Source organism: Cephus cinctus, unplaced genomic scaffold, assembly GCF_000341935.2.
Source record: "Cephus cinctus unplaced genomic scaffold, Ccin1 Ccin1_scaffold0378, whole genome shotgun sequence".
In the NCBI taxonomy this organism is placed as follows: Eukaryota; Metazoa; Arthropoda; class Insecta; order Hymenoptera; family Cephidae; genus Cephus; species Cephus cinctus.
This window is the reverse complement of record NW_014333067.1, coordinates 151,909-163,982: the sequence shown is the minus strand read 5'-3', so window position 1 is coordinate 163,982 and position 12,074 is coordinate 151,909. Positions and strand designations below refer to the sequence as shown.

The 12,074-nt window shown below is 36.1% G+C and overlaps 1 long non-coding RNA gene across 3 annotated transcripts; it reads right to left on the bottom strand.

The window, feature by feature from the left end:
* Positions 1 to 564: 564 nt before the first annotated feature.
* Positions 565 to 8,023, bottom strand: LOC107267243. Of its 3 annotated transcripts, none has more exons than XR_001537580.2 (6): positions 7,869 to 8,023; positions 4,050 to 4,310; positions 3,806 to 3,955; positions 3,080 to 3,176; positions 1,459 to 1,600; positions 565 to 1,009 (listed from the first exon to the last, which is right to left on the bottom strand). It is a non-coding gene; the product is annotated as an uncharacterized LOC107267243 (long non-coding RNA). The 3 variants fall into 3 exon arrangements; XR_001537581.2 differs by having other exon boundaries at positions 4,050 to 4,278; XR_003059530.1 differs by lacking the exon at positions 3,080 to 3,176.
* Between the last annotated feature and the right edge of the window lie 4,051 nt (positions 8,024 to 12,074).

The following is a 12,074-nucleotide window of genomic DNA, read 5'->3' as shown; positions in this document are numbered from 1 at the left end:
TGCTAATAAATTCGGACAAACGAATCCACTTCGCCTTACTGGAAGACACTTCCCCTCACTATATAAAAATGAAAAAACAAAAGGAAAGAACCCGTTGCGAAAATGCGTAGTATGTTTAAAAATGACAGGAGGTGCGAATCACGATATCAGTGCGAGATTTGTGATGTTGGCTTATGTATTACACCGTGCTTTGAAAACTATCATGCGCAATTCCATTACTAAAGGCCATTATAATTATACTATCATATTATACTATTTAATATTATTATATTGCGAAATGTTATTTCTTCTTAAACTGTAATTAAAAGTGCGCATGTTAAGACGTTATAAATACTCTGTTTTGTGAAAAATTTTGTTTTGTTCGGTGATTTGAAACACCGTCAAACCAGTTACAATTGTAGCGAGGCGCGAGCGCAGTCGCTGACGACCAGTCTCGCGTAGACTGCAATTTAGTTGCGACGCGCCGCAGCGGCCCGTTCAGCGGGGCTACCGCGGCGGAGAACTCGCCCGTGGTAAAAAGTTAATACGTTTGTCATTTTCAATAATCCTTGAGTGGTAGTTAAATAATGTGATTCATCCATATTTATTACATTGCTAAAGATTCAGCATTGGCAATGGCATGAGAACGTACAGCCTATGTTCTAACCGGTGCTAGCAGAACGTTTCTATTTTTTTCTAGATCGTTATATTTTATTTTTAAGTACAAAGAGAAGTTACGATTACTCAAAAATTTGGTTCTCTAACTGTTGCTAAATAAAGGTGTCAAATAGATAGCCGTGATTATCACCAGATGAGAAAAACAAGTATTCAAAAAATTTCTAGATTACTTATAGCAATATATGATGCACACTCTGAGTCAAATAATACAATATTGTAGTCGCCGAGGGACTTTGAAGAGTGCGCCACCAACGTGGAGCGCGCAACCAATAGTAAGAGAGCACGTGGAGAGTCGAGTCAATTGTTCGTTCTGAAAACGCGCGCTCGCTGTCTTGTGCGGAATAAGAGCTACCTATAACAATAAAAGGAAAACTACATTGCAAACCGATATGAACATAACAAAATAAAAAACATGGACAAAGACCCTGAAACAATCGAACAGGTGTTCGAACAAAACTTCAAGGAAGTCATTATTGGAGAAATAGCGAGAGTTCCTGATTAAGGACCTTGCTATAAGAAGCAACATAACCCTAAAGCATCGAAGAGGCTCTGCAAGAGGATAACAAGCAACAGGGGAAGTTTGTGAACACTTTCAAAGACCTAGGTTATATCACGGGCAGAAAGGAACCAGTCATTAACAAAAGGGTACCAGGCCTAGTTAAAGCAAAATCTAAGGTAATAAGCTCAGAGGTAATAGCACAGAAGATCACATTCGTAAGAGCAAATACAACAAATAAAATTGTTATGAAGCCAATATCCGAGGAAACTGTCAAACTTATCAATAGTATAGAGACTACTTACCAGGAAGGAATTGGATGCAGCGATCAACCTATCCAGGAGAATCTTGAGGAACCATCTCAGGATCAGATGGATCAAAAGCTTTAAATGATGCCAGTCGTCGTCATTGAAAAGAGGGTGCTGGACAAGAAACTTTCCATGACACCTGTAATAAAGTTAATGAAATTAACTGATGAAGAGATGCGTCGTGATGTAATTATGGAAACCCACAACACTATAGCTCATCTAGGTCCTGATAAGACATTGGAAGCATTAAGAAGACGAGTTTATTTTAGAAACATGCGTAATGCGATGAGCCTTCCATTGTGGTACTGGATAATGCACCGTACCACAGTGCTGTTGCAGAAAAACAGCCTACAACGTCGTGGAAAAAACACGAATATCAGGATTTTCTTGAAAAACGAAACGTGCCTATTCCACCGAATGCGATATGAGCCGTTCTGCAGCAGCTAGCAGTTACACAGAGAGAGAGAAAAAGGTGTGCATGCAACGTATAAATATTATTTTTCAGTGTCATGGTTTATCGTCCTGGGTTTCCAATCTCCAAACTGTTCCCATATCCTGACTGTCCTCTATTAATTAATAGGTTCAGGGTAGACGAACTGATATTGGCTTCTGGGCACCAGGTACTCCGCTTACCGCCCTATCATTGAGAATTTAATGTTATCGAATTGGTATGCGGTCTGGCTAAACGGTACACATCTATCCTTTTACTCTGTAGAAAACAACGCTACACTAATCTGCTTATTACGACCCTATCTTACACTGCCTCTTCTCCTGCTCCTGCTTCAAACTACCTGCGCTAAAACGGGTAGCCGATTGCTATATCTATAATACCTGCTGCAATAGCCCTTCACACTCTTATAACTCATTTACAGATATTACAACAGCCTGTTACCAGAACGACAAGTTTTTAATGAAGCAACAGTCAGACAGACTTGGGAAGAAGCCCTTGAAACAGTGACCTCCCAATGGTTTAATCCTAATTTATAATTGATACTACTGTTCTTGAACATCCATTTATAACGCAAAAAAAAACGACTTTCAGCATATTGTAAACGTTTACAATGGATTTTCATTAACTTTCTATTTTCAGACAGTAGTTGTGAAATATTGGCTTATCCAATACATTTCGCAGACAAAGGTATTAAAAAATGATATGATTGCAGTATTTAAAATGTTGTATTCTGTCACAGTTGGGCAAATTGTGTCAACCATGTTACGGAGTTGATCAAGGCCGAGTATAATAAAATGATTGTCCCGGAAGGATTCCCCGTGGATCCTATTATCATAGGGCTCCAATCCAATGATGAAACGGACAGTGACTGGGAGTAAGCTGATCCGGTGTGGAGTACCAAGGCATTTAGACGACTTCGAAAAAAAGGTTTTATGTTTAACGTTAATTCATGTGTACGGGCTTTGTGTAAGATCCGTTTTTCTATTTTTTAGTGTTAACAACAAGTGTGTAACAACTGTTGCAAGTTATGTAAATAAAATGTACGCTATTGTTTATTAAGCGTACACGTCATCATAATCCTTAATCATTTTTTTTTTTTTGTTAGAAATAAAGTTATAACGTAATATAGTAAAAATCTCATAGTATCCGAATATTAAAGTTACTCACTGTAGATCTCCTTGACAGTGGATACGACAAAATTTGTAAAGTGGTCATAAAAAGTGGATTTTCCAGCAAGATAATGACCCAATGCACACCGCTCATGCTACAAAACGTTGGTTTGAACAAAAAAAAAAGTGAAATTATTAGAATGGCCATCGCTCTCTCCTGATCTAAATATTATGAAAAATGTTTGGGGATGGTTAACTCGAAAACTCTACGCAGAGGGCAGTCAATTTTCCAACACCGAGTCGTTAATAAAAGCAGTTCACGATGCATGGGACAAACTTTAGTTAGAATATCTCCATTCATTGTATGAATCAATGCCCAACCGTATCTTTGAAGTTATTAAGAACAAAGGTAAATGTACAAAATATTAAAAATAAAAATATTTTTTTTTGTTTGTAAATTTAGTAATTTTTTTTCCATGAGGCTATTCATTTCGGATACTTATTTGACTAGCCATGAGAATTTTTTTTCCTCATTATCTACAAACCTAAATAAACTAGTCAATATCTCAGATATTTTAGAATTAGAGGAGATATTTAATAGAGGTAGTAACTGTTTTTAATCTGAACTAAAAACAAGCGCACGGCGATTCAAACGGGTGAGGCTATCCATGTGACCGCGACTGTATATGTAAGGTTTGTTAGAATAGTTCTATAGCATTTATTTATTGCATAACATAATGCGGTAGAGCAGGGTAGTAAATTTTATAAGGAAAAGCATACTTACAACTGTTTTCTGCAGGTTCACATCGTCTTGCAGAGGCCTTAAGACACCAACAATATTTATCCGCCTCTGTGTTGCTTTTATCTGAACCTTCACTTGAGCCAACCCTTTTCTTTATATACATTTGTCAACTAAATTCTCGTGACTCTCCAGCTATACAACACAACAATCATAATTTCAGAAACTCATTAAGTAATATACCAAACTCGTACGTTATATAAGGTTACAATATTTATTTTCATATTACCTTGTATGCATCGTTCAGCCAAAAGTTCCAGGGAAGTTTTTAGCGTCCGAAAAGGTTTTTTAATGTATATGTGTACCATTAAGGCTATTATTATATTACTGGTTCCTTCTGGAGCAAAGCTTGGCTTAACTGGTAAATTTAAAATATCTTTCTCCAGTTGAAACTTTATATCATCTTCTTCGGATAACCTTGCACAAGGTTCCATTTTTATTTTTTTTAAATCTGTAATCTAAGTCGTAATCTGAGTCATCTGTGTCCATGCTGTCAACAGATTAAACAAATTGTAATACACTGTGAAATGTTAATTTGAATCTATTGGATAAGGCAAATGCATAATCACACAACATTTTGCAACTCCAATAAACACTATATGTAAATAAAAATCATTCAGTAAAATGGTTTCCATTAATTAAAAAATATCTACTATAAATCTTGTCCTTATAAACAATATTTTATCCCAAATTCTATTTAGATATTATTTTAATTAAGACCAACTGAATTTTCAATGAATACTGTGAATTAAATTATCAATATACTGTTAGTATAGAAATAACAAGCATTTGTACATTGAAATTTCTCAGGTTACAATTACCGTCCATTTGATTACTTTGGTAGACCTTAACCTTGTTCAGGTGGTGTGTTTCTACTGAATAACCTTGTATATGCATGGTTTTGCACTAAATACATTTTCTATTCTAACATATGACCTTATGTTATGAAGGCCACATGTGGAAACTGTCAAAAAATGATATCGAATTCATAAACATTACATGTAGCAAAAATATCAATTTTGACTATAATTTTAAAAATACAATTTTTATATTTATTATACAGGGTGAATCACGAATCGTGATCAGTAGAGATTACTTTGTTATTAGCAGTCCGATCGAAAATGTTTTTGAGGCCATAAAGAATGCAAAACAATCTTTTGTTCACCGTCTACTCGAGTGCATTGCAGCTTGTAGACACCATTTTGAACATCGCTACAATTAATATTGGTAAATTTTGACTTGTCAACATTGGATGCGTAATAACGGCATAGCTGTGATTCTCCTTGTGATACAAAGTTTTTTAATTTTCTTTCGAACCAGATGAAAAAAATGTCATGTCCTTACATGTGCCGAATTCGTCTTGAAATCCTCTAACAGACAGGCGTAAAAAATTATATGTTCAGTTGCAAAAAATTCAAGGTAACCTTGAAAAACATTTTAAAAAAAGAGTTGACCAGTAATTTTTCACTATCACGTTAAAGCTCTCTTGAAACCATGCAAAAGCTGATAAAAACATTTTCGATCGGACTGCTAATAACAAAGTAATCTCTACTGATCACGATTCGTGATTCACCCTGTATAATAAAATTCTTTCTTTTTACAGGTGGAAAGTGTTTGATCAAAATCAACGTCAAATCAATGACAGAAGACTACACGTGATACAGTTCATTTGATTGAACTCTGAATTTAATATTATTATTTTTATATATTATCATAAGTATATTATTAGTACATTATGATACAAGGACAGAAAGTTGATGATTGCTGATGAGTGTAACGGCAAATGTCACACGAGTAGGAATCGCCAACCCGTACGCGTATCATATACTATTTTTTGCAACAATGTACGGAAAGTTCACAGAATACGCATCACAAAGAAGCACGAAATGGCCGATTCTTGATAAGTTCAGAATGTGCGGGAATCATAACATTCCCATTTTATGCTTGTTTTTTGGTGCAAAAACTGTGAACTTTCCATACAGTATTGCAAAAAAATATTTATTGTATTTTTATGTTAATATAAGTGCATTACAAATTATTCATTGTATTATATATTATACTAGATTATAATATCTTTCTTAATATAAAAAAAGGATTTATTATAACAATGACGATTGTGATGATGATAATGGCATAATGATTTAATTGAACAAAACGAATATGATATATAAAATGACTGAAAATTATAACATTGATTGAAATTAGAATTATTTGAAAGCAAAAGTCTTTAATAGACAAATATCAATATTTTCCTTACATTTTTGTTAAACTCTCAGATACAAACAATATTACTGAATTGCACTTTTTTTTAGTATACATGTCTTCAAACAATTGGAAAGGATTTATATATGAAATAAACAAAAACTCGATTTATAACGAAAAAATTACTTATATTTTAATAACTTTTAAAATTTATCGTATATCTGAAGAGAAAGAATTGAAACGAGCTAGGTGCAAAGAAAATGCTGAGCATCAACGACGTCGACGTAAGTATATCAAAGAAAAACTATGTTTTTTTCCATAATATTGTAAAGATTTCTGTAAACAACTTATTAAATGACAATAATTGTCTACAGCAATCTCGAATAAATCAAGAAATGTATACAAATTGTTCACTCAATTTAAATTTAAAAAAAAAGTCATATCTCTTCAATATTTTCTATATCAGAAAATTTATCTCAACGTAATATATTATAGATCCAGAAACAATAATAGAATCTGATCAAGTTAGTGAAGTCGTTACTGAAGAAAATCTAAGAAATAATAGAATGACAAAGAAGGATTACTACAAATGTAATTAACAGGAGAAATTAACAGAATGATTCAGAAAATTACATTAGCGAATTGAATGTATTGGGTGTACGCGACGTTACTTTTTCGTTAACAAAACGTAACTCAAAAAGATTAGAATTCGGAAGCGTAGGTGCTCTAGGCGAAATTCGAAATGTTGGGCGCCAGGTACCCACACAAAGAAGTACCACGAGCTCTAGGCTCGTTTTATCGATAATGTAAGAGTCGCAAAAAAGAAACGGTTCAGGACAACCGATTGCCACCAGGTAAACTAAATCTAAGGGCCACACGGCCAAGCTAAACGGATAGGGGCATGGCATTTACCACTAGACAAAATATGGCACACCAAAAATATCATAATTCAGAAAATAAAATATTATAACGAGTATTTAATTATCGTTGCAATAGTACGGCGTTCTCGGAACGGGTAGTAAAATCTCAAAAACCGGCAGAAGGCACGAGGTAAAGGAACATAAAAAACAATGGTCACCTTGGAGGGCGGCTAGAAGGCGACGTGTCTGAACGACGTTCGCGATACGCAAAAGGCTCAAATATTCCACCAGCAATATAAGTGAGAATAGAATGATTTTCAGCAACGATAATAAAATACGCCACCCAGTAAATGATTCACAAAAATAAGAACGGAAGATATCGCATACACTAAACTAGAAGAAGTCGTGACAGCTAAGAATCGTACTTCAGAAAAATCAACGAAAGTTTCAGCAAAAAGAGAATTCAAATTAAATTATAACAGCTCAAAAGAAAAGAGAGCCGAGGAACAGTAAAGTGTCCAGATATTCAGAATAGGGCAGGCGTGAGTTCGCCATAAAAATCAACAGAACTTAGGGTTCGGAAATCTCAACGTAATTTACAGTTTTGAAACAATAGCATTATTAAGGTAAACGATATCTTATGATAATTGGCAAAATAGCATAAATAGGCAGCGAGAGAATCTGGCTCTCAAACGCTCGGGCAGACAGATTCCACCGCGTACACTTGGCGAAGATTCCAGAAAATTCGTTATTCACACGAGGGATGTAAATCACAAATCACATAAGAAAAGCAAAAAATCGAAGACGCAATAATACAATTATAACGGCACTATCTCCTTTATGCTATAATAAGCGGGAAGACATTCGCCCTATAACGAAAAGGGAATCGGCTACCGGCTAAACGGACGGTTTAGCCGTGCACGTATACTATAATCAATTTTCAATAAGAAACGGCAGAAAGTATCAATGAAAGCGAAAAAACTCACCAAGAAAAAGAAAAGTAAGCAATGCAACTCAAGCAAGAGAACCCCAAGGCGGCAAGAAACAGCGAAAATGATGCATGGCCGCAACTGATCTCTTTCTCTCTCACTCACTCTCACTCTTCCGAAATGTTTGTACAGCTATCCATTACTATGCTTCACACGACAATGAAGAATCGATCGGTGATCGTTGGCGAGCGAGCCCACGTGAGACAGAAACGGCACCGGAACGGGACGAACGTTGACGGAGATGACCGAGCTCTCTTGAGCTTTGACGCGCACCGGCGAAGTCGGCCGATGCAGACGGGCGGCAGTCTTGTAGGCGTAGCCTTTGAAAAGCTGGGTCTGGTGGGTCGAGGTTCCTCAGGCGGCTTCTCGGCCGAACGGAGGCACTGTCGTGGACAATCGGCAGGCCTTAAATTTGTAAGTATCAGGATACCTCACCGTTTTCTTCTCTTTTCTTTTCTCGAACTGCTATTTAATTTGAAATCTCTCTTTTTGCTAAGACTTTTTCTGATTTTTCTGAAATGCAATTTCTGGCTTTGTAACGATTTTTCCTAGTTGATTGTATGCGATATTTTCCATTGTTTTGTGAAGCATTTCTTGTGTGTCGTATTTTATTATAGTTGCCGAAAATTATTTTATTCTTACTCATATTACCTGTGGAACATTTCAGAATTTTGCGTACTGCGAACGTCCTTCCGGCGTGTCGCGTTCTAGCCACTTACCGCGTATTCGTTCCTCCTCCGTTCCGACTTTTGTTAATTTATTCCGATTAGTTGAATTTTATTAGATTAATTCGATAGTCCGCATTATTTTCCGTTGATATTGTTCTTAAGAAATATCGAGCCGGCATCTTATTCGCGTCAAGGCTAACGTTCACCTTGCGTCGCCGCAATTTTCGATAAATAGGACCCACCGATAATCTCCTATATTTTTCTAATTTCTTTTGCACTGTATAGATTACGTTTTTGATTACGATTATTGTGAATTAATTTTAGGCCTTTTGTAACATATGCTTGGCTTTCACTCGCATCTCTCTTAATGCCGTTCTAACGCGTTTATACATTTTCCGTTGAACTTCCCGATTATTTGGATTGTTGATTTGGCTTAATACAGCTTCGGTACGTTAACTGATTAATTTGGACTATTTTATTGTAGTGTTTCTTATCGCTTCCCTGAAGTCCTTGGCTTGCTACCTCTTCCTTACCTCTTGAAGTTCCGGGTAACCCTTAGGTTCAGGTATGTTTTGTACCCTTCTTTACTGGCCATGATGCCCCTATCTGTTACGTTTGGCCGAAAGGCCCTTGGGTTGTAGTTCGCCTGGTGGCAACTGGTTACCTGAACCCTGAACTGACTATCGTTTGCGCCTCTTACTGTATCGGTAACGAGCCTAGAGCTCGTGGTGTACTCCTTTGAGGGTACTTCGCGCTCAAAACTTCAATTTTGCCGAGACCACCTGTACTTCGGGATTCCGGGTTTTGGGGGATTTACGTTTTGTTGACGGAACAACGTCACAGTAGGTACAAGCTGCATCAATTTATCGTTCGTAAATATGACCAGTTTTTATCACCTGCAGCGACTTGCACTTGACGTAAGAGTGTGAAAAACAATATGACTACGGTCACAAGACGGGCTTAGACCGGTTTAATTAATAATCATCTAAAAGAATTGACCAATCCAAAATATTTCTTACGAGTATAAATGTCTATGATTGGTCAATTCCTTTAGATTAGTGTTAACTAAACCGGTTTAAGACCGTCGTGTAAACATAGTCTATGATACCGCGACAATAAACACCCGTTATAGGACTCGTATAACACAAAGTCACTCATTTGGTAATGGATTGGATCTAAAATCACTATTTCTTCAGTGAATCTTCAAACACCTGAAACAATCAGTGAAATTTTCACAGATTCAATTTTACAAAGTAACATAGCAAAAAATGTTATCAGCTCTGAATAATTGAAAAGAAATAAGTCAAATAGACGAAAATAGTGATTAGATGAAATCAACGATTGGCGCTATGAAGTTGGCCGCGACCTGGCTAGGGCTTAGGTCTGCGATTGAAATACCGAAATTTGGCATAAACTTGGTTATTATATTCAGGCCAAAGTTGGACCAAGCGTAATCCAATCGTTGAGAGCTAGCAGCTCCTACCTGGGACGCGGCTCATGCTGGGTAAAATAAATAGACCATAGTACCTAATGACACATCTGCACACAGAAGGAAATACGCGCATGCGCACACACATGAGGATACATCCACTTCAAAAAATGATTAGTATCAGTTTAGAAACAAGTTGGAGAAAAGAATATGCTCTGAAAACCTAATCTGTACTGCGTGCTCAAACGATTTATCATAACAAAATGAATGTTTTTAATGTATTATAAATTTGTGTTTCACAAAAACATAATTTTTATGAAAAAGAAAATATATCGAGATTTTAGGCTTTCACGGCCAATATTGTCATTAGTACTCATGGTTTCCGGATGAAAGCCATGAGTACTAAAGAAAATATATCTGATTTGCAAGAAAAAAAATATAGATTATGATTAGCTAGAGGAATTAGAGATGTTACGTATGAAGGCAAAACAAACTGGGTTTAATAGTAGGATATTCAAAATACAGGTTCAATTACGACTCAATAAACCCGCCAATTGAGGTTAACCCATTCGTTAATTTCTGCAGTAAAAGCCGAATTCAGTTAACGCGTTTCTAATGGATACCCAGTATGTTTAAAATGAGCGATAATGAATATGCTTTTTTAACCGGTCTCAAAATAGGCGACATCACCGCGTATTGCCTAGTAAACATGATAATGTCAACCAACTATATAATATACATATATTGTCCCACTATTATGTATCTGTTTCCCAGGGATTCCACTGTCAATTATTTGCTCGTTCACAATTGTATCCGTAGTTCCAATGCTGTTGCATTGATATTTAAATCAGAGTATGTTTTCCACATCATCGCACCCAATACAGTGAAGGTATTTGCTTCCATGGAAAATGACCCTTGGCACTCATATTCACGTAAAGAACAAATTTGTTCGAAAATCGAAACCAATTGTTCCATTATACTGCTCGGCTAATTATCTAATGAATAAACTCCTCTTTCGTTTAACCTAAATCTCATAGAATTAGATGCTAATTTGTTCACCATTTAAACAGGAAATTGGCAAAAATATGTCCAAGTTAAAAGTATCAGGTCAATTACAATAACATTTCGATTTCGAGTACTTACCTCATAAACATTTATGAAATCAAAATTTAGTACCAACTATACCTAATATAATATAAAGTTATGATGGTATTTCTGGACATAAGCACAAGTATTTGCTCCAAAGTTATAAAAATATTCTTTGACAGGATTACCGTTTGGTGTGTAGAATGTTTTAAGACACTAACATAATTTGTAACATATCGATCAGCTACTGTCAAAAAAAAAAAAAAAAATTACGGATGTCTGAAATATCGCTTTCAAATGTGTTCAAATTGCAAATCTAAATGTGTAGCGAAGTATGTTATTCCCTATCTTTTTTATGGTAGTTAGTTTTCGCACAATTATGAGTACGCGGTTCGAATTCTAGTACGAATTGCAACGTTAAAAATATTGGTTCAAAAAATAATGACCGCCGTTATTTCTAAATAGTTTTATAGACTGCGTGGCCGAAGCACTCGCAGCCATTTACGATATTAGGTTGCGGGTACGTATCCGTTTAACAATTTATATTCTGGGTAGTGCACCCGAAGAGTTATATCCAGTAAGACATATAAATGTGGATAATTGTGCTTAGGGCCTGAAAATATACTGTAACGTTCCACCCTTATACCCCCCTATCCTCCATCCTTTTTCCTTCCTAATCATCCATTCTCGATTATTGATACGTCAAGAGCCCCAAATAAGAGTGCATAGCGCACTGTGGATGTGCATAACAGTATCTGAGAGAACTCCTCAAATCCTAGACTTCCTCAATAATCCTATCGACCTCTCACAGCGACGCCGATAAAGGAAAGGGAACACAGGACCTTTAAATCTCTAATATTGCGTAATTCCCTTGAAACTAGTCACAGCGACAGTTATGAGGAAGTAATATTAGAAATTATTACTTTTAATATTCCTAGAATCCGAAATACGGCAGACTGTAATCAAACCAAACAAAGTGCCCAGACGCTATAAGCCGGCACGCGCCGAAGACAATAGAAA